Source organism: Eublepharis macularius, chromosome 1, assembly GCF_028583425.1.
Source record: "Eublepharis macularius isolate TG4126 chromosome 1, MPM_Emac_v1.0, whole genome shotgun sequence".
Classification (NCBI taxonomy): domain Eukaryota; kingdom Metazoa; phylum Chordata; class Lepidosauria; order Squamata; family Eublepharidae; genus Eublepharis; species Eublepharis macularius.
Window position 1 is genome coordinate 117928241 of NC_072790.1, and position 23254 is coordinate 117951494.

At 42.6% G+C, this 23254-nt stretch overlaps 1 protein-coding gene across 1 annotated transcript in view; it reads left to right on the forward strand.

Annotated features, from left to right (window-relative positions):
• The first annotated feature begins 12761 nt into the window (after positions 1–12761).
• Positions 12762–23254, forward strand: part of PDE7B (phosphodiesterase 7B) — a 302170-nt gene continuing 291677 nt past the window's right edge. The window contains exon 1 of the mRNA XM_054981714.1: positions 12762–12848. The gene's annotated coding sequence lies outside the window, so the exon portion shown is untranslated. The remainder of the gene's footprint in view (positions 12849–23254) is intronic.

Below are 23254 nucleotides of genomic sequence, written 5' to 3' on the forward strand. Positions count from 1 at the left end.
GATAGCTTTCCAGCTGTACCATTTTATGATTGTATAATAGGGTTCTTAAACTCTGGTCTCAGAATGCTTTCAGCTGGTCACAAAACTATGACAAAATAATAGAACAAAATAGCTTTGTTATATGAAGTGCTCCAAAAAAAGCTGTAATTTGTAAAACCATCAGAAAATGTCTTGCGTGCGTCAGAACACTAATAGTACTTTATTCGAATAGACAGTCCTTGTTAATGTATTATAGTTGCTTTTGCAATTATAGTGCATCTCTTCTTTTCCATGAGCATTTCTGGAACGGATAAATAAGGAGCTGTCCATTGAAATAAGGAATGGAAGGCAATTCTAGAGGAAAATGGTGAGGAACTAAATGCTTCTTTGGAGTCTTACCACAGCACCTTGTGGTTCTGAAGAGGTAAGTTATTCCCAAGAAGGTCCAAATCACTTCACACATTGACTGCAAATATTACACAGTTGTGTACATTAGAGTGAGAGCAAAGTTACTAGGCATGGCATCTTAGCTCCAAAATGACATAAAAAACCTGATAGTCTCCTGGTATTTGTTGCTGCACCTGCAATCACGTTGATGTTAGACCACAAAGCTAGCAATTGTGGCCTTCTGCTGCTCCTGGACTCGTTAATGCCATCACATGAACATTTGTGCTGGTGCAGCAGAACATACACTATGCCGTGAGAACCAGTAACAGTGTGGAATGGTCTTTTAGTTGTAAACATCAATTTGACTGGTTCCTGTGTCATCACCAATCCATATCCTCATAACTCTAAGAGTTTTTTGAACCTTTAAAAATTTATTTCTTCCAATAAAAAATAAGAAATTAAGGCTTACTTGAGTGAAAGTTTATGCAGTACTTCATTTTTTTGTTTAAAGAGATGGCTAGTTCCCCTTGAAACGTGGTAAGGGCAAAATTATCACCCAAGTACCTTTCCAATAACTGGTATGGATGTCTGTCAATTACACTGAAAAGTTGGGAGGAAAAGCAGAGTGGTGAACAGGGTGTGTGATTGAATTCTAACATTTTTTACATTACATCCTTGAGCAGACTTGCAGATTCCTTTAGAAACTCCAAAGTTTTTGAAAGTAGTTTGCCAAGAAACTCTAAGGGGAAATTTTTAAAACTAAGATGAGATAGAACGTGAAGACACAGTGAATGCATAGATGTTATTCAAATGGTCTACACATATGTACCTCTGACATGAGGAAGAGTATACCCAATTGCAAACTTGAATAAATTTACTGTTGGAATCTTTTCTGCCTAGTATGTACCAGATCCCCAGATTTGAGGTGGTGTTTGAAGTTTAAAAGGGGGCTAATTTCCTAGAAAGGAATTTACGAGAGTTAAAATAGAGGTTTGATTGTGATGAGGTTAACAAACAGGGGAATAGCAGTGGTTATGGATTCTTAATGGAACATGGCTATGAAAATGTAGAACAGTAGAATATTAACATAAACACATTCTATTCTCAAACAAGTGATATATACATGGTTACACATAAAACACTCTACAGCTTCCTACTGTATATTTTCCATTTCAGTCACATGACCTAAAGATGTAAATAGTGCATACAATAAGACATACAAGCCTGTCATGAAGATCAACATGTCCAATGTTAGGGATGGCACAACGAAGCATTGTGCATCTCGGGATTAAGCGGCACTTGGATTCTCATGAACTGAGATTCATAAGAATCAAGGGCACCCAAAAAGGAACTCTGTAGAGGACCAAATAGGGAACCTATTGGGAACCAAGTTGAGAACCAAACTGAGACAGTTCTGGGGGCTAAACTTATACTCCAAAAGTGTGAAAAAGGTGTAGTTTGTGGGGGCAAAAAGTATGTGCCTCTATACTAATTGGATGTAAATCAGAATGTTTGAAAGGTATTGCATAAATCTAACCATTAATGGTTTGACAGGAAAAAGTTTGAATGAGGGGAATGTGGGAGATGTTAGTTAAGAGTTAGAAAGAATAACTTTTGACAGGAATACAGACAAATGTCCACTAAGAGTTGATTAGTAAGGGTAGACTTCTTTGATTGGTGTACCTTTTCTTAAAGAAAACTTCCTAAATTTGGTCTGTTTGTGCTGTGTATAAAAATGAGGAACACAGGAAAATAAGTAGATAGAATTATTTAATTGAGGAAGAGTATGTTTATTTCTTAGTGTGCAGGGAGAAAATATTCCATTCATGCAATTGAAAATGATGAAAAGATCAAAACAGCTGAAGTGCAAATGAGTGGGGGTGGGGGGAGACAGAGCTGGCTAGCTTAAGTCTTCCTTCATGACTGAAGTCCATGATGCATTCTGAGCTACAGGATCAATAGTTTTATAGGGGGCTGACTTCCTCTTACCTTTGGAATTATGTAAATAATAACTGCCTGCTTAATTCTTAGTTTCGGTTGAGGCTGATTTAAGAAATAAAACAATACAGTGATTTCTCCTTTCAGAGGGCTTGTATGCTAGGGGTCTTGGCTTCTTTATTAATGTACCAATACAAAAACATGGCTTTTTATCTTTATCAATATCTATTCAAACTGATTCACTGGCCCAATTATGTACTAAGTGTCTCCATGTGTCAGCTCTTTTCTTTCAAATGTTCCCCCCTCACCAAAGAGTCTATTGAACATACACAGGCATGCCAACATATCCCAGAATATCTTAGCAGAATCCAGTTCAAATATTTGGCACGTGTAGTAGTAAGTGGGAAATCCCTCTTAAGCAAGGCATAAGATAGAAACCAAGAAATGGTGTTGCCACTGATTTGCTAGGCTAAATGTAGACTACTTACAAATCAAGCTAAAAGTGTATGTCACATGCCAGTTATTATTAGCCACATCTCAAGATATCTAATTCCAGAAGAGTAGTTGCATTAGGGCTTATTCAAATGTTATGTCTGATGACATGCTGGAAACGCTTCCATGAGTCAGGGATTCAATGGGAGTTGATGATGTTTGAAAGTCACTCACTACATACATTTCCCAAGTCATAGAAAGCCGTCATACCCAGCAACAGCAGCCACCACAATATGAATGTATTTATTTAGATTAGTTCTTGGCTACCTCTCCAGAAAAAACATCCATAACAGCTTACAACAATTTAAAGGACATAGAAATAATTAAAACAATAACACAATTGCTAACAATTCAGCAATGAGATGCAGGGGATATTAGAACAATCAGAAAAACAGTATAAAAGAGAGGAAGCATAACAGTGTGGCAGCAAGATTAAAACGGAAGCGTATTCTGTGGTTTTGACATAACGCATATTAAATTCTAATATTTCAATGTGCATATTATTCAGCAGGCTAAAAGCCAATCTGTTCTAGAAGCAAAAGCATCCAGCAATTATAAATATTCTCTTCCTGATGACGTGTTAATCTTCTCACAACCACTTGTTACACAATGTAGTATTTTCATATCTATCAAAGCAACAACTAGAAGAAGAGTGTGACAGACAGCATCTAATTTTAAAGAGAGATGAACGATATATCTGTTGAATAGGAAGAGATGACAGCTTGTAGCAAAACAATTGGCACCAAAAAGAGTTCTAAAGTCATTTTCAACTCACAGTGCAATCCTGAAAGAAGGGTGGGAGTGGTGCCTGGCCCCACCCAAGTGGCCCAGTGGGGCACAGAATGTCCACTATTGCGGAACCAGTATGCTCACATGCCCTCCCTTATGTCCAATCAGCTTCCCAGACACCCTACATAATCTCTGACTAGGGCGCCCATGTCCCCTGGTAAGTGGGAGGCAGCTGGAGGCTATTCCCCTGTCATAGAGACTAAGAGACTAAGATCCTCTCTAAACTAGATGAATTACATGAGGATGCTGAAGTGAAGCGAGGCAAAATATTAGCCGGGAAGTAGAGTTTTTGAAAGGACAGTTCTGAAGGTTTTGTTAATTTCCCTCTCTACTGAGCCTGCAAATATTGCTCCTCAGGGGGTTTGTTTATTTCCTCTTAACCTCCTCGAAGGCTCTGTCAGTTTCATATTCATCAAATAGTATGCATGAGTCTTGATTACAGTAAATGGTAGCCAATGCCACAACATAGAGATGACCAAGAAAAGAACAAACTTGTGTCCTTGCCAGCTGGCATAGCTCGGTAGAAAGTAGGTGGTAGTCAATGAGTTGCAGTGTAGGTGGACAATTGGGGGCTGGCCTGCAGAACCCTCCTGTATTCATGAGCAGATCCATACAGAGCACATGACAGCACTCTAATTTAAAGGTCCCTAAAACATTAAGGATGGTGGTCAGGTATCAGTTATTCAGCAGGGGGTGCAACTGGTAAACCGCTCTCCATGACATAGCCAAAACCCTTTAAGTTCATCTATCAGTAAAGCTGCGTCCAAATGTGCCTTCTAGTTGCAAAACTAATCTTTCAAGGAGGTGTGAGTGTACACTAAGTCCCCTCACTAGGATTACTTTTGTTTTTGTTTGGCATGTGTTACGCACAGTTATTTACAAGGCAGTAAAACCATAATATAAAAATGATTTAGAAATGCTTTGCAGAGTGGAAAGATGCATGTGCCAGTAGCCCTTGGTCATGTTCAATGTAGAGAAGTACCGAGCCTCCCCCAGGCGTTCCAGCAGATGGGAAAACTGGAGCATGGGGTAGGCTTTGAACTGGGATAACCTATTCACACCTCTAAAATCCAGGCACATTGCGCAGGGAGCCATCGGGCTTGGACACCAGGACTAGTGGACTCTGTCAGGGACTGGTCGAGGGTTCAACCACCTTAGCTTCATATATTGCCTGCAGTTCCTTCTATACAGGCTCCCATGCCTTCTGGGGAAGGGGCTTCAGAGGCTCCCGAATCACCTTCCCCAGCTCAGTGTCTATCACATATTCCACAAGTGATGTCTTCTTCAGCTGCAAGAACAGCTTCCTATGCCGCTCTAGTAAGTCTCGCAACTCTACACGCTGCTTAGGGGTCAGGTTCTCCTGATTCACTGGTGAGGACTCCATCTATTCGTGTTCCCAGTGTTGGACTTCCTGTCCCTCAGGTAACCCTGCAGCCACTGCTACCAGTGTCTCCGCCTCCTTCCACTCCTTCAGCAAGTTGACATGTAGCCACTTGGTCTGGGCTTATGTGTATCCTACCTGACAGCATAGATGTTCCCCCACCGTGCCACTTTTGGGGACAGACCCCTACATGGATCCCTACCCCTCATTCCTAAGGCATGGACCCACACTAACACTTGGACCCCTTTGCCCAGTTCTCTGGGCCAGGCTTTCTGGTTGTACTGGTGCTCTTATGCAGCCCATGCATACATCAGGCATTGCCGTGCCCAGTCTCTTGCTAGCTGCAGTTGCTCCTGCAAGTCTGGTAGGTGCAACTCCCCTACCTGTGGCTCCTTGCTGGGGGTTTTTCCCCAGCCTTCCGCCAGGACAGCCACGGGCCCTAGGGGTTGCCACTTGAACACTAGACAGAATGGGGCTTCTCGGACTGACTCCTGAGGAACCTCCCTCACTGCAAACAGCAAGAGGTCTAACAACCAGTCCCAGTCCACCAGCTTTTCCTCCACGCACTTCCATAGCATAGTCTTCAAAGTCTGGTTACACCACATCACACAAAATAACCCACCAATGCCTGGACCACTGCTGGCGTCTTCATAGACCGTGGAGCAAAAGCAGCTGGGAAGTGCATGGCTTAATTCACAATCACCAGAATGAAGTGGTGTCCCAGGGGAGTACTTGGCAGGGCTCCACAAAGTCAATCCCACAACTGAAAGGTTCTGTGATTACTGGCATTGGCTCTAGTGGCACAGGCACAGGGCCCCAGGCGGTCGCTCGCTGACAACGGGGGCACTGCTGACAATATTCTCTCTCATCTGCCACAACTGTGGGCCAAAAGAATCACTGTAGGACCTGTTCCAGGATTTTCTTCCACCCTAGGTGCCCTGCCCAAATTCCATCATGTGCCTGGGCCAGGACTATCACCTGCCGCATTGGGGAACCATTAGCTGTCACAGCAGGGCTGCCCCTGACCCCCCCCCCTTACCATGGGTAATCCTCCACAAGAGCCCTTTGTTTCCCTCAAACTGGGGGACCCTTTGGGCTTTCTGAGCATTGATGGTCTGTTCGCCACGTACTGTCACCTGGGACCTTACTGCTTCCAGCGAGTCATCCTAAGATTGCCATTGCCGGAATTGTGGGTTTCCTTGCCAAGCCATTGTGGCTGTGCACCTCCCACCGCTACAATTCCCTGTGCTACCTCCACCTGTGGGCTTAAGTGTTCAACTGTGGAGCTGGCCCCTTGAGCTTGACAGTTGGTGGATTTAAGGGGAGAGTATGTATCCGGGTGCCTGCTGTTGTTGAACACTGGCCCAGTGCACTTCTGCCGCAGCTAACTGCTTTCATCCCTCTGAGGTGCCTGTGTCTCACCTGGCCCCAGCTCCAGCTCATGAGCACTGGCCCCACTCTCTGACAGGCTTGCCTTGGCTTGCCACCTCTACCAGGCTCTCCTGGCATCTAGCCTGAAGCTGTCGCTGTTTTGCTCGGCTTTGACCTCTTCCTCCTCACCTCCTCACCTCTTCATCTCCTCCTGCCTCTTGCTCTTGCTCTATGCCTGCTCCACACTTTCTGCCTCCCCCCACCCCTTTGCAGGCTGCGCATCTGCCTTTTGAAGTGTGCTTCTCCTGGCCCCACCCCTCCAGTGGGGAGTCCGGTGCCGCCCCATCACAACGCATATATGATTTAAAAAGTATTATTATTGAAGAAGATTGAGGTCATGGAGTCATGAATTAGATAGTAAATATATTGCTATTGCATAGTGCATTTCCTTTTGATGTCTTATTTTTATTTTCAGTTCAGTAGTGTCCTACTCAAGCTTTTCTTCAAGGCTTTGATAGCTGCTAATATCCTAATTTTGGAGACTTCACCATAATTCAAAATAATTACTTTCTGTAACCGTTTTTAATTAGTTGGTAATTCCAATTAAATTTTAAAATATGGTTATCATGGTTCCCTGTTTTATTTGTTTCAACAGAGTGCTTAACTCTCTTGTCATGCGTAAGGAAGAGTGGTTATTGCAGTGTGGTTTCCTCAAAGTTACAATGACATTTTATTCACCAGCAGACTATTTTATGCTCCTGTGTGTATAATCTAATGACGCGGCTTGCATTTTGGTTTGGCTCTGCCTTTAATTTTTCTGGCAGCTGAGTTGGTTAAAGGGGGAAAAAACCCTACAGCTTTTGTTCCATTTAACAAAATACAGTTTCTAGAGCTTGGCCTCAGCTTAGAATAAAATATTGGTGATTATATTGGGAAATTGTGATTATATTTTACAATTTCAGTTATATGTATTGTTAGTTGCAACTGGTACAGTCCAGTTTTTAAAAAAACTGCCTGTATATTATTCATATACATACATGGAGTAAAATACTGATTTGTTGTTGTTGTTGTTGTTGTTGGGAAAGGAAAACATTTTCTTTGCTTGGTCTCTGCCTGAATGTGATTTTTTCCCCACTGGAACATTAAAAATCCCTCTGAGTTTGGTTATTACCAAGCAACAAAAATAAGAACAAAGTCACTTTTTCTCTGTTGGGCAAAATGGTCTCACTGGAGTTTAGCTAAATTACATTCTGTCCTGAGAAATTTAACTAAGGCCTTGATATAAGACTAATGTGAAGCCTTTAAATTCAAAAGCAGGTCACGTACACCTGGCCCTCGCAACAATAAGGTAGCTGTCAGTATTCCCATAAACGGAGATATACCAGGCTTAAGTATAAAATAGCAACATTGGAGTAACTGTTCATTCTCCCATATTTGGAGATAAGCTGTATTGTAACTTTGCTGTTGATTCCCTGTTCCTGCTCTTTTTGTTGCAAAAGGACATCGAAAGTTGTGATGTGAGTTGCTCTTTGCTTCTGTGGTAAGAGACTCCCAGAGCCCGTGCACGTTAAATAAAACTTTCTGGTTTCAAGGAACAGTTTTAGTTCACCAGGGATAGCCCAGCTTGCCTTAAAGAATAGGTTCTCAGAACAATTGCTAACTAGTATAGTTATTTCAACCAATTAATTTCAATATGCATAGATAGTAATGAATAATATGAAAAAAATGCAGAAGCTATGTAAGGACATTTACTTAATAATGAAATGCATAGCCATATGAATCAGATCTAGATATGAAAAACCTTCTTGCCATAATCCTACTTCTTCTGTTCCTCTATCTCAGAAGGCCTAGAACAACAGACCCAAACTGTCCTTTCCACATTTGCAACCAGATCTTAGCAAGGATCAGTTCAGTCGTTCTCTAAATTGGCAACTAACATTTCTCCTCAAGCTTATTTAACGGCAAACCTAGACAATGTTCATATTAACCAGGGCGAAATCTACACCACGAAAATTGACTCTATTTAGATTTCACAAACAAATATTATTCTTGTAATCAGGACAAACCATGGAAGTCCTCAAGTGTATGTCTTTACCTTCCTTTTTTCCTCACATACAGAGCCAAGACCGAAGATTTGAAAAAAACTGGATTCTGCACCAATATTAAACCAGAATCTTGGTTTGTAAGCAAGAAACAAACCACAAATTGTTAACTTTTTTAATTATCACAATAAACTTCGGGTTGGCTTCATCTTGGCTTCATGCATCACCGGAGGAAGGCGGAACAGGGAGTATGCAAATAGTACAACTGCGGTATAAACAATATCTGTTGAAGAGTGAGAGACCATGAATTGCCAAATCAGCAACCATACAAATTGGTGTAAAAACAATCACATAAAATGTGTTTAAGCAGGTCTTCATGTTTCAACAGAAAGCTAGGAGAGTGGAGATGTGAAAACTAGGATGGGAGGACAAGAAAAATTAGGAAACAATCACAAACACACCTTTCCCCAATTTTTCCAACAGAAAGAAATGGAAATTTGGGGCAGCATGGAAAAAATCTGTGAAAAATTTCATTCTGGACTGACTAAAATGCTTTATAAGACCATTTGCGTTATGAAGATTTTTATTAACATAATTTACAGTATTCGATAATGATTTTTTCCTGCATATAATATAAACAAGCATATTCTGAAGGATATTTATTGTTTGCACATGACTAGGTTTGTCCACAATTAATATGCTATCCTGTCTGTTATTCTAATACACTGACAATGTTGAATAGTTTTTTCAGTGCTAAAAGGTTTAACTCAGTATCCAAATATGCTGTTAATTCTGTTCTGATTAGATGAACTATTTCTGTCCAAATCATACATTTTAATTAATGTTTAATACAAAATTTGTATTCTATTTTTAACTTTTATATTTTGTCCTACCTCTGAGATGACAAAAAACTAAGATACATGTACTAAGATAGTTTAGGGTGCTAGTTTGCAAGTCCCTCTTTAGTACTGGATGTACTTGCAACCTTGCTTGTAAAAAAAAAAGCATAAATATGCCAAATATTACAATTGTATATGCTTACAAAATTATAAATGACATATTTTATATCATTAAAGGTTTAGAATGGATAAGAAAGTAAATATTGCATATATTTTAATTTTGCTCCAGTTTTTCATTTTTTCCCCTTAAACGACAAAAAAATATTGCTTCTACAGTTTCAGAAATTTTACATTTCTGCAAAGAGTGGAAGCCAAATGTTGATAAAGTATTCCATAACATGTGAACAACAGCTAGAATGTCTACAAAATGATTTACCGCTGGTACTTGACACCAAAGAAAATTGCGCTAGGGAATTTGAACATGTCTAATAAATGCTGGAAATGTAAAAAACATGAAGGATCGTTGTATCACATGTGGTGGACTTTGTGAGGTAGCTAGGCAGTACTGGGGGGAAATAATGAGAGTGATAAGTGAGATTTTACAATTTCAAGTTAATACGAACCCAGAACTCCTGCTACTGAACTTGGGAATGGAGGATATTCCGGCACAATACAGGACATTGTTATTTTACATGACAGCAGCGGCTAGACTTTTGTATGCGCAAAAGTGGAAAGTACAAGAAGTGCCAACTATCGAGGACTGGATTTACAAATTGCTGTACATGGCGGAAATGGACAAAATGACAAGGAGACTGAGAGACCTTGATCCAGGACAGTTTAATATGGATTGGGAGAAGCTGAAACAATATTTGGTGAAAAAATGGGAGGTGGGAGGAGAACTGTGGCAGTTTGAAAATTACTGAAATACAACAAAAGAAGGGGGAAGTGACTTTACCGGGGGGAGGAAAGTTAAAGGAGAAATTCTAAGCAATTATATTATCTGACTATTAAATATAGTATTAAGCAATAGAGGTGTTATTATAACAATTATAAAGAATTATAAGGATAGAAATTAATTAGTTCTATTTCTGGCAGATAACTGTTTAATGGAGAAATTATATAATTAAACAGAATGAATATAAGAAAGGTGGAAAGAAATACATAGTAACATACAGAATATGAGTTAAATTGTTTAACCTGTGCTGAATGTACATTGTGTTCATAGAGGTACTCAGAAATATGCAGTGTATGGGTCAAATTGATTGATTATTGTTGGCAGATAACTGTATAATGGAGAAATTATATAACCAAAATATAATGAACATAAGATAGGTAGAAGGAAGTAAAGAGTAACATATAGAGTATAGGTTAGATTGATTGACTTATGTTGAATGTATATTATGTCTATAGAAGTACTTAAAGTTATGTAGAATGTGAGACGAATTGTTTGTCCCATATTGATGAGACTAGAATGTGTGAGATAAAATATAGAGTACAAAAATAGATAAATGATTATTATTATTAAAGGGTATATGCCAGGAATGTAATGTTTAGCTGATAAGTTAAGTGGGATAGGGAACAGAGATAGCATGGTGTTATAATAGACAAGCTTAGAAGAGAGTGAAAGTATATGATTATTAGAATAAAATAAGTATGAAATGAGTAGGGGGAAAATGGATAAGGGGTTGGAAAACTGTTGGAAGTCAATAAAGGGGGGGAAGGGAGGGGGTTAGAACTTGAACATTTAAAGGAAATGGATTGTAATGAATATAATATTGATTGATTTCTAATCCAATAAAAAATTTAAAAAAAAAAAACCAACCATGTGAACAACAGCTGTCTCACGTCACCTGCTTTTTATGAAGAAAGTAGTGTTCTGGTTCTACTGACTGTGTTCTAGGGTTAAAAATCTTCAGGTAGGGCTTAGAGTTCTCCTGGAATTACCACTGGTGTTTAGTCTATAGAGATCAATTCAGTTCCCCTGGAGGAAATGGCAGCTTGGAGGGCGGACTGTATATCTTCACATCCCTGTTGAACTCTCTCCCCTCCCCAAACTCAACATCCCCAGGCAGTGCCCCAAAATCTCTAAGAATTTCTTGAGCCAGATTTGGCAATCCTACTGTGTTTGCAAATGTAATGCTGCAGAATCTTAACATTCCAGATTTTAGACTCCTTGATTTATCCTTTACAAAATGTTGGACTGCTTGCTTCTTTTGCATCTGGTTCAGCGTATTAATGCCAGGAAGGTTCAAGGCTGAGACTTACCACCTGATTTTTCTCTTGAATACAAAAGTTGCTTTGAAAAGCAGCAAGAAAGGAGAGGCTGAACAAGATAGCAAAGGTCATTTAGAGCAAAAGTCTACTTCAACCAGCAAGCCTATTGATGAGAGCAATTAGCTAGGAGAAATGAGCATGAGACATGATTTTTAAGCCATGTGCACAACTGATACTTAAATCCATGCTTTCATTTCCATGTCTATAAGTTGAATGAAGATACTTCTACAATGCACATTTTAATTTAAAATGCTGGTCTTGTATTTTCTATCTCAGATGAATAATGGCTCGTATCCTGCCACCTGTTTCCAATGATGGAACTTGGAAGGGCAGGTCCATTCCATCACTTCATGATGGGGGGGGGGATTTCTGCTGACTCCTCCTTCCCACTGCAGGTAAGATAAGTACAATTTAGGTGAGCAGTGATAGATGGATCATCTTTTCATAGTCTTTGGGAAGACTAAATGAAATTTCCTCTCTTTCTTCCATTTTAACAGATGGTTGAGAAGATCCCCATTTGCCCCCTCCATTCTTCTGGAAGTTAGCAGAGCCAGCCAGTCAAGATCAGCCTCATGAGCAATTGCTGGGATCCATGGTTACATCAGCAACACTTCCTGAAGAGCAAAATTAAAGATTAAATTATAATACGCTTCATTAGGCCGCGGGGAGGGCGGAATAGAAATCTGAAATAAATAAATAAATAGGTACAATTCTCCAAGTGTGCATATAGCCTTGAAGGGAGACTCTTCTGTTCCTTTCCTTCATTTTCCGTTTCTCTACCTTTTTGTGCTCCTGCTCTAGCTTTCTTCACCTTTTCTCCTGGTCGCTGAAAAAAAAGATAATGTCCCTTGGGAAATGTGTGCCTATGTTAAAGAGCCATATCATGACATGGATAGCAACCTGGTGCTTTTGTTTAGGCATGATTTCCATTCTAACACTCTCAATTACCTGATGCCCTAAAATCAAACACTGACAATCTTGCAGCATGAGCACACAAAAAGAGAAGAGGAGGATAAGAAAGCTGATTGTGAAGCAGCAGCAGTAGGAGCAGCTGCTTGTTTTCAGGCAGCCTTGCTGGAGAGCTTCTCACATTCTCTCTCTCCCGCCTCTCCCCAAATGTTCAGCCTGCTGTGTGCAGGCTTTGGTGTTTACAGTTCAGGCCTATGGAGGAGGAGGAAATATTTTGCCTATTGTTCAGTGACGTCAATGGCTTTGCTCCCAGTCACTTGAGGGACTCTAGTGCTTAGCAAATGTCAGAACACTGTACTGCTACAGCATGTGCCTCCAAACAGCCTGCTTGCAGCATATCTTTCTAAGATCTCAGTCTAGATCGAACTGGCGAAGGTGAGGGAAGAGGTATGGAAATGGCACGTTTTAAGTTTGTTACCTGTGAAACAGCTCTTATTATCTGGAAATATAGCATTGAGGGGGGAGTAATTATGGGCAGATTTTTATCCAGCACTATAATATCACTCTTTCCAATGTCTTTTTTATTATCTGAGGAAGAAAAACATAGTTAATTTCATAAATATTGTTGATGTAGCAGCTAAGTATAATGTGGTACTGTGGTCATTATTTCTTAGCTGTTATCAAGTATTTAGGACTGAACTGTGACCTTTCTCTGTGTTTCTCCTTCACCCCCAAATGAAAATTTGGGGATGGAAATGGACTTGCAATTGTGTGAGAAATGAAATAATACTATTGTTGTCGATGCTTGGTAATGATTGGAGAAAGCTAAAATTCAGTATCAAACTTTAGTCATTATTGGGTTTATTATAAAAAGCCTTTGGGGAAAAATTGTGGAAAAATGTTTTTCTGAACAGTAGTGTCAACTTGTGTCTTTGCAAACCACTTATGAGTTTGAACTGTAAATAGATCTTGTGGAGAAGATTCCCACTTCCCATGTGTAACAATATGTCCTGTACAGCAGGTCAGTGTGAATACAGAAGTGTGATTAAGGCTGTGCTACTAGTACTAATCATACTTTTTTTGGAATTATGCTCCTTTGAAATGAAAAAGACTTCACTTTCAAGAAAACACATTTAGGCCTAGGTGAAAAGGCACGGTTAGGATGATGAATGTAATTTATAAGAGGAATTTTAATCAAATTCAATGGCATATAAGACAAAGCTTACCATGTTGTCATGTCATAGAGAGGGATGCCAGCCTCCAGGTGGGGGGCCTGGAGAGCTCTCAGAATTGCAAATGATCTCCAAATGCCAGATATCAGTTCCCCTGGGAAAAAATGGCCGCTTTGGAAGGTAATCTATATGAGATCCCCGCCAACCCCACCATTCAAATCTCTAGGAATTTACCAACCCAGATTTGGCAACCCTAGTTGTGTTTAGGTGATCAGATGCTTTCTTAAAGAATACAGAAATGTCAGGGCCAGACAGAACTAGACTAAAGCAGTAGATGTGTTTGGGGCAATCATTGGTGCTTTATTCATTATTACAGTTTTACTGGCAGGGAGTCTATTCTTGGAGACTCCAAATGACACACCAAAAATATTTAAACAGTTTACCCTGTAATGGCATGTGTCAGGGAACACAGCATAGCTAGTGATATTCTGTCTTTGAAATGAAAATTGTGTGATAGGTCTAGCCTAAAAAGACCAACATTAGGGTCAAGTAAGGCATGAACTTGGTTGGGCAAGCCACCTTCAAATTTTTGACTAATATGGAAAATTTCATTAGCCAAGGTCAATGAGTGTTCCCCTGCACATGATCAAATCTTTTAATTCAAGAAAGGGACAGTGCAAAAAAAGACACTGGTGAAAAGTTGACCAGAAAGGCCAAATTTAATTTGATTTCAACGTGACTCATATTCATACCCTAATGTTAAACACTTATCCAAGACAGCTCTCTCTCTCTGTCTCTGCTCATCAGTTGATTTTGCGTGGGATTCTGCTGCAACACCTCCATGAATGCTGCATGAAAATGGACAAATGTGGAAAAAGCACTTACTAAATTTGTTCTTCACAGAATAAGTTCCTCCATACCCAAAGAGGCAGAATAGCAAGAGGCATAATGAAGATTTGAACCCAGGCCTCCCCAGTTCAAGACTGTAACCATTATACTACCTTGATGCTGAACAGCAAAACACTGAGGAATATTTCAGGCCACTTGTGCCCCTCACCATATATCCAGTGATGACACTAAGAGCCAAGCTACAAGTGACGCCTTACACAGGTTGGACACTTGTCAGCTTACCTCAAGTTTTGATGGCTTTACAGCTTGGCTCTCCATTACAGCTGCAAGACCAGGATGCCTATGTTTCCCATCAAAACTTGAGGGAAGCTGACAAGTGTCCAACCTGTGTCAGGCGTCACTTGTAGCTTGGCTCTTAGTAGGAGCCTGTTGGCAGGGTTTGTTGAGGTCAGGATTCAGGAAGCAAAGCTTTGCAGACAGGAGAGGTATGATGAGAGCTTTCATTAGCCATTATCTTTATGCTTTCCTGCAAGTCTCTTGATTATATTCACACTTCTGCTTTTTATAACAGAATAGCTTTGTGGAGCAAACTAGCTAGGTTATTTGATTAGACAAAATAGGCAAAATAGGCTAGGAATGATCAGTTTCTGTTGTGAGGGAACTGAAATGAAAAACACTAAATATAGCCAACCATAATGGAATGCGTGTCTTAGGACTTGCAGCAACTTTACCTTGTGTACTGCTGCAGATAGTCAGCTCCCATTGCAAAGCTGAATTCTGCAGTATCTCCTGTGCCTGAGCATGTTACATTGTTCTCAAGGTGTTTACAGGAAATCGCTGCCATATTGCAGCTTTGAGCTCCCAGTGGCAATTTCATTTCAGGCTGCTGCAATGGCTTGATTCAGATCAAGACCACAGCGCAGGAGGAGGAGGGGCTCCTGCCTCCTCCCTGTGTCATTTTCCCAAGCCAAAATGGGTTCCTGTAAGATGGCTGTAAGTCCCTGCAGCTAACACATGAACAATGTAAAATGTAGTTTTGGCCTCAATCAGCCATTTGGCCCTCGCCTCAGAGGACTATTTCCTGTCCACCCTATAAATCTGTAGCCTTAGAGCCTGCTCTTTAGTCTTTGCTTTTTGGGTAAGGACTAGAGATGGACACGAACAAGCAATACAAACTAAAAAAAACCACGAACAGCCCAATCTGCTGTTCGTGAACAAGCTGTTTGTGAGGCCTCATTCTAAACGAACAGGTGGTTGTTGCAGGCCTTCTTTGTTGCTGTTCGTTGCTGTTCGTCAAGCCAGACAGTCTGGTACCTGCAATCAATTCCCATGGCAATTCAGGCAGGGATTTGTCTGAACTCTGTCTGAACTCCTGCTGTTTGCCTGGAAACCCCAATCTAAGCCCAATTTAGCTTGATAGGCAGGTCTTCCTTCCAAGTGTGGACTGGAGCTCCAAATTTGTTACAAGAGGAAAAGACCAGCGGGGAGGGGGGCTCCCAGCTCTGGCTTTCAGGGAGAGACAGCTGCTGTTAGAGAGACTGGGTGAATGCATTGGAGCTTGGATTTTCTTTGTGTGTGGTGGGATAGGGATCTACCCCTTCAGGTTTGAGGGCTGCTGCCAGGCTCTGGGGCCAAGCTATTATTTATTACTGGTACCTTTCCTGCTGCCTGCTCAGGTAGGGTTTCTGGGAGTGGTGCAGTAGGGATCTTGATGGCTGGAGGAGAGCTTGCTGGCCCCCACAAACAATGGACAACGAACATGTTCGCTTTGTGTGGGGGGTCGATACAAATTGGGAGAGTCCCAGCGCTGCCATGGAAGCTACCAGGTCCACAGCCTGCACAGAGGAGGCATCTTCAGGATGGACATTGAAGTTTCCCAACACCATCACTCTGGAGTACTCCAAGGCCCACCCCGCCGCCACCTCTAGCAGGCACGACAGGGTATCTGCTGGTGTGCTAGGCAGTTGGTACACCAAGCAGATGGCCAAATTCTCCTCGGCACTCCACACCAGGCCTACACATTCAATGCCAGAGATTTCAGGGGTGGGAAGTGGTTTGAAGGAGAAAGACTCTCGAGCAAGGATTGCCACCCCTCCCCCCCAGCCTCCTATTTGGGACTGATGAAGGACTGAATACCCTGGGGGAGAGTCAGTTCTCCAAGGGCGACCATTTCACCTTCCCTCACCCGGGTCTTGGTCACACATACCAGGTCCATATTACTCATTGCAAAGAATTCTTGCAATGTTGCAGTCTTATTATTTATGGACCTGGCATTGCACAACATCAGTGTCGAAAGGAGGTTGACTCCCCTCCTCTCATCAACTTTTTGAAACTCCAGTTTGCAGCAATCTAGGAAAACTTTTTTCCCCTCCTTTTTTAAAAATTATTTTCTATATTTTTAATAATTTCAGGAAAAGATTTCCTTTTTTAGGCCACACTAAACAGAGTAGTATAAACCAAATTCAACCCTCAAACTAACAATACTTTCATCCAGAGGTTAGAGAATATATATTACTATGTTAAGGCCACAATCTATCATGTGGTGCAATGATACATCCCCCAATTTAATCGGTTCCAAGAGCCATTCATTCAATTTTAATTAACCTCAGCAATACCTCCCCCCCTCAATCTAATATAACACCGCATGAACTCCAATTACAGCAGGCAAATTTTTATTTACTCAAATTGATATCTTAGTCCCGCCCCCTTTTTTTTGTTACTTTAAACCACAGTTAAACAGGGCCGTACAGTAGTTACAGTCCTTCAGTCCTAGAGCACAATAATTTAATCAACTAACTCTAGACTTCTCAAGCCCTACTTTAATATCAGTGATTTAATGGTCTTTGGGGCTGATAAGTCAAAGGCTTCACCAACTGTTCCAGGCTCAGCAGGTCCAGGCCATCTCTTACAACTGCAATTCCATTTGTTATGCAAAAAAGAAAAGCCACCAGCCTCTTACGGCCTCCAAGCTATCTCTGAAACTTCCAACGCTGCTTCACCCTCCAGAAGACTCCAAAGCTCTCCGACAGCCCCCGAAGTTTCCAAGAGCCTCTGAAGGAGCAGTTTCGCCTTCCAGTCACTTCACAGCAGCCACCACCAATTCACCACCACAGAGCTTCCTCTTCGCTTTCCCCCCAGCCTCAACGTTGGCTCCCAAACCTCCAGGTAAAATACTTTTCAGCTGGACAATTGGATAGCTGACTCGAGCTTGGGGCTAGGCTGGCCTCTAAAAAAAAACGGCCTTGGTGTCATCCAACTCCTCCAGGCTCAACTCCCTTGCTGGTAACCAGTTGTAACTCCGTTGCTGTTGCTGCTTAAGCTAAACATTGCTGATTAAGTTTATGGAGCAGGTGTAGCTCCGTTGTTGTTGTTCCAGTTGCTGTTCAAGTTTACAGAGTAGTTTTAACTCCGTTGTTATTAGACGTTGCCCTGTTGCAATTTAAGAACTTAATAAAAGTGATTCGGTTTCGCTTTCTCAGCCATGCCGGACGCTCCTCTCGGCGGGTCCGGGAGGAAGCGACCGGGCACCCTGACCGGGCGGCTGATCTGCAAGGATTAGCCCCCAGGACTCCCAGTCAGGGAGGCAGGGTCCGGGACGCTGTGGGAAGAACCCCCCGAAATCAATGCGGGGGGGGAGAATTGCCCGTTTGTCCCTATGGAGGCCGGCAGACGTGCGCGGCGCCTTGAGTGCCGCCGGGCAACGAGAAACGGCAAATAAAAGAAACAGGCGGAAGCCTGTAAACAAGCGAATCCCTTCTGTTCTACAAGCGTTTGTGAAGGAGAGGTTGATCTGAAGAAGATTCGCTCTTCCCCTTCGGTGAGTTCCAGAATTTGGCTGGCGCCCCCCCCCCCAAAATGGCAGCAAAGAAGCAAAGTCCCACTCTCGGTAAGTCAATCTCGGCTACCTTGCAGAAGGGAGAGTCGCTCGAAGAGTTGGTGCGCAGGGCGGTGGTGGAAGCCATAAAACCCTTTGTTGACAAGCTGAACGAAACTGATCAAAGGGTGGGCTCAATTGAAAGCGAAGTGAAAACCATCAAGGAAGTAGCGGGGGGGGGCAGAGAAGTCTGCTCTGGAAAGTGCGTCACTTGTGAAGGCTACGAAAAAAGAGCTGAAGTTGGTGGAGAACCAGCTGATCGGGCTACAGGTGGAACGAACGCAGACAATTTTGCGTCTCCAAAATGTGAAAGAGGAGGAAAATGAGGATCTGTGGGATTTGGTCTCGGAACTACTGGCGACACCCGCGAGGACAACTAAAGAAGAGGTTAAAAGCGCCATTTTGGAGGTCCGTCGGGCTTCTTCAAAATATGCAATAAAGCGACAGCTGCCTCGCGAGATCATTATTGACTTTTCATTTAAAAAGATTCGGGACACTATCCTATATAACTCATACAATGCGGATTTGGACTTTATGGGTCTTAAAGTCAAGATTTTAAAGGACGTTCCATTTCTAGTCCGGAAAAGACGTTTTAAGTACAAAAAGTTCGCAGCTCTTCTGAGGGACCATGGAATAAAGTATAAATGGTTACTTCCGGAAGGAATATGGTTTAGACATAAAGATCAAGCCTATAAGATACTATCAGAAGATCAACTAAAGGATTTTGAGGATAAAAACCCGGAATTCCAGTGTACCAAGAACGAAGAAAAGGAGAAGCCTGAGGGGGGGGAGGAGGAGGAGAGCACCGCAGCTGCAGTTGCACAGAGAGAATTGCGTCCGGGACCCAGAAGGGGGAGGAAAGTTTAATTAGAATTTGAAATGTGTATTCTGTATGATTAACCACCCCATCATCATTTTATTGAGCTATTTTTTTTTCTATTATGGCAGTATGAAGGGAAAACATTGAAGTGTAGTGTTGAATGTAGTTTATCCTTCCCTTTATGTCCCCTTTTCCCCGCCCCTTCCCTTTCTCTTCATCCTTTCCCTTCCCTTGTGATAGTCTTGTGTAGTGTTATTGTAGTGTTGTGTAGTATACTGAAAAATAAAAATTTATAAAAAAAAAAAAAGAACTTAATAAAAGTTGGTTCCAAACTTAATAACTTAGTAAAAGTTGTTTTAGGTGTTCAGAAAATTTCCACTGACATATTATTTCACAGTGTTTGATATTTCTCAGCAGAGCACCCACTAGGGACTCACGTCCATGCCACCATCTTGAATATATCCAGAAAAAAGCGATATATCAGACCCTATAAGATCATCTTATAGGACATTTATGAAAGCCTATGAGATGGCGGTGAAGGCTCTGAAGAAAGAGTTCTATACAGCCTCCATCGCATCAGCTAGTTTGTGCCCAGCAAAATTGTTCAATGTGGCTCAGTCACTGGTCTCCCTCCCATGCGGAGGCCGTCAAATTCAGAATTCGGACATTAGCTGTGAGGCTTTGGGGAGCTTTTTTGCTGATAAAATTTTGTCTCTCTGCCATGACTTGCCAGCCACAGTTGATACAGTAAAGGAACTAGAGACCCCTTGGCCATCTTTAGGGTCAATATTTGATCAGTTCAGTCCACTCTCTGGGGAGGAGATTGACAGGACCCTGTGATCAGTTAGGCACACCATGTGCCCCCTGGACCCATGCCCATCATGGCTGGTAAAGGCCAGTGCCAATGGTCTATGATCCTCATTGGAGGACCATAGACGTCCTTGGGCATCGGGGTTTTTCCTGGTCACCGGAGGCACCAGGGGGTTTCCTGGGCCATTAAAGGAAGCCGTAGTGAGACCTCTCTTGAAGAAACCATCACTGGACTCTACTGACCTGGTCAATTATTGCCCAGTTTTGAACCTCCCGTTTCTGGGAAAAGTGATTGAGCAGGCAGCGGTGGAACAGATACAGGGTTTCCTGAAGGATGTCTTGGCCCTAGATTCCTTTCAGTCCGGGTTCCATCCAGGACATGGGATGGAGATGCTGCTGGTCACCCTCACGGACGACCTTCGCAGACATCTGGATCAAGGTGGTTCAGCACTGCTGATATTATTGGATTTGTTCAACACAGTCGATTACAATCTTCTGACCCACTGCCTCACCAATGTGGGGATATGAGGGACTGCCTTACAGTGGCTTGTCTCTTTTCTCCATGGTCGAGGTGGTGCTTGGGGAGAAATTGTCACCCCATGACCCATTGGTGTGCGGGGTCCCGCAGGGGGCAATACTCTCCCCTTTATTATTTAACATCTACATGCGCCCCCTAGCCCAGTTGGTGTGAAGTTTCAGACTTGGGTGTCATCAATATGCAGATGACATCCAGCTGTATCTGATAATGGACAGACGGCCCGACTCAGCCCCAGATATTCTGGAACATGCGTTTGCAGCTGCGACTGATTGGTTGAAACAGAGTTGACTGAAATTGAACCCAACAAAGGGATGTCCTGTACTTGAGCCACAGAGGACCGGGTTCGGGACTCCAGCTCCCGCCCTCGATGGGGCACAGCTTGTGCCAGTTCCGAGGATCAGGAGTCTGGGGCTGATCCTGGATGCCTCCGTGAAAATGGAGGCACAGGTCGCAGCAGTTGTCAGGTCTACTTTTATCCACCTGCAGCAGACCAGGCAACTTGTCCCCTACCTGTCTACCTGTGACTTAACTACAGTGATCCAGGCAACGGTCATCTCTAGGTTAGACTACTGTAACTCGCTCTACGCGGGCCTACCCTTGAGCCTGACCTGGAGATTGCAGCTGGTGCAAAATGCAGCGGCGCGCATCATTATGAAAGCACTAAATAGGGCGCATATTATACCAATACTGCGCGAGATGCATTGGTTGCCAGTGGAGTACCAGATCCGGTTCAAGGTTCTGGTATTGACTTATAAAGCCTTGGGCAGACTGGGGCCAGCATATTTGAGGGACCGTCTCTCCCCGTATATTCCCTGGAGGACCCTCTGATCAGGAGATAAACAACTGTTATTGGTCCCTGGCCCCAAGGAGGCCTGCCTTACCTCGACTAGAGCCAGGGCTTTCTCAGTCCTGGCTCCTGCCTGTTGGAACACTCTGTCTACTGAGACCAGGGCTCAGCAGGATTTACTATTTTTAAATGGCCTCCTCCCACTTTAAGAACTATGAGTGAAAAAGGCATTAGGCGTCATTACTAGTTTCAAACAATCCCACCAGCCCAAAAAGCGCATGGGAAAGCAGAATGAAGAATTGTGCAAGAAAGTGCCATCAGATGCCATACGAAAGCAGGCTGTACTCCCTGGAACTAGTGGCCAAGTTTGCAGATGACAAAATTATTCAGGATGGTGAAAACCAAGGCTAACTGTGAAGAGTTGTAGGAGGATCTCCACAAATTGGGTGAGTAGGCAACAATGTTGCTCCCAAACCTCCAGGGAAGGCCTCAGCCTCTATGCTCTGTTGTCCCTCCAGAGTGACTGGTTGGCTGTTGTGTGAAATAGGGTTCTGAACTAGATGGACCACTGGCCTGATCTGCAGGGTGCTTCTTATGTTCACCTTTTAAAACCTTCAAGATTTTAAAATTGAAATGAATATTGTGGGATATATGATCAATAATTTTTCATTATTGCTTCATTTAGAAGTATACTTGCAGGTTTTGTTTTATTACAATAGTCTGCAATTTTAGTACATCACTTTATGATGCATGATGCATTGATCCTTTAATGGGCATACAGACTCAATATGGCTCAACTCTGTTGATCTTAAGAAGTTCTTTAAGTATCAATATATCTAATTCTCAACGTGACCAGATCTGTGGGTACTTAAATCCAGAGGCTGGACCCATGAAGATGTCATTTTATAAGCCTGAAAAGGCCCTCGGTTTGTAGAAAGATCTGAAATTTTAAAAAACCAAAACATTGGGGGTTAAACCCTCAAAATAATAGAAGCAGCAGCTGTAGCTAAGGTTGCCAGGTCCTCTTACCCTCTGGGCAGAAGTGATGGGACCCAGTGCTTACCTTCTTGTCTCTCCTGTTGTGTTCCTTGCATGCATGTGCGCACTTCACAGCGGACCAATTAGGGACCCAAATGGGTCCGATTTGGCCTGTTTGGGGCCCAAATCAGATCACTGGGAAGCACAGGAGTGCCCTTGGGGCAGCACTATGATGTAATTCCTGGGAAGTGATGTGCTGCTCTGGGAGTGTGCCTGGGAGGCTCATTCCTGCACCTTCCCCACCACTGGCTGGATAAGTGCTGGTGGGGGGTGGAAGGTGGAAACGGGGGAATGGGATCCTTGGCTGTAGCTTTAAGAAACTAATGCCCTCAGTGGCTGTTACTAGGAAACCATAACAGTACCAGACCTTGTTTATTCTCTGTAAAAGCCAGAGGGAGGGGCAGGGCCCTTTCCAGGGCCACTTTTGGCCTTTGAGGGATGACTAATTGGGGTTAGGCCTGGCAGCAACCACTAGTTACTTGCTATCCCCTGAACTGTATCCCCTGAACTGCAAGCCCTGGCTGCTTACTACTGTTCACCACTAACTACTCCACAAAATCCTGTGTGCTGAAACTGTTAGCATTTCAGACTAATATCTGGGAGTCCTGGGTTTGAATTCCCACTCTGCTGTGGAAATTCACATGTTAACCATGGGACACTCACACATTCTCTGCCTAACCTGCCTCACAGGATTGTTGTGAAGATAAAATAAAAGAAGAATGATGCAAGTCATTTTGGGTTCCCAAAGTGGATAGGGTTGCCAAGACCTCTTACTCTTTCAGCAGGAGAAGAGGGCCCAGGCATTTACCTGGAGGATGTCCTCATTCTTCGTGTTGGGCTCCAGATCTGCACAAAAATCTGATTTAAAAAAATACATTGGTGGGTAACCCCCACCCCTATAATAGACACAATGGATAATGGATAATGCTTTTTGCAGTGCCCATTGTTGGAGCTGCTAGACAACT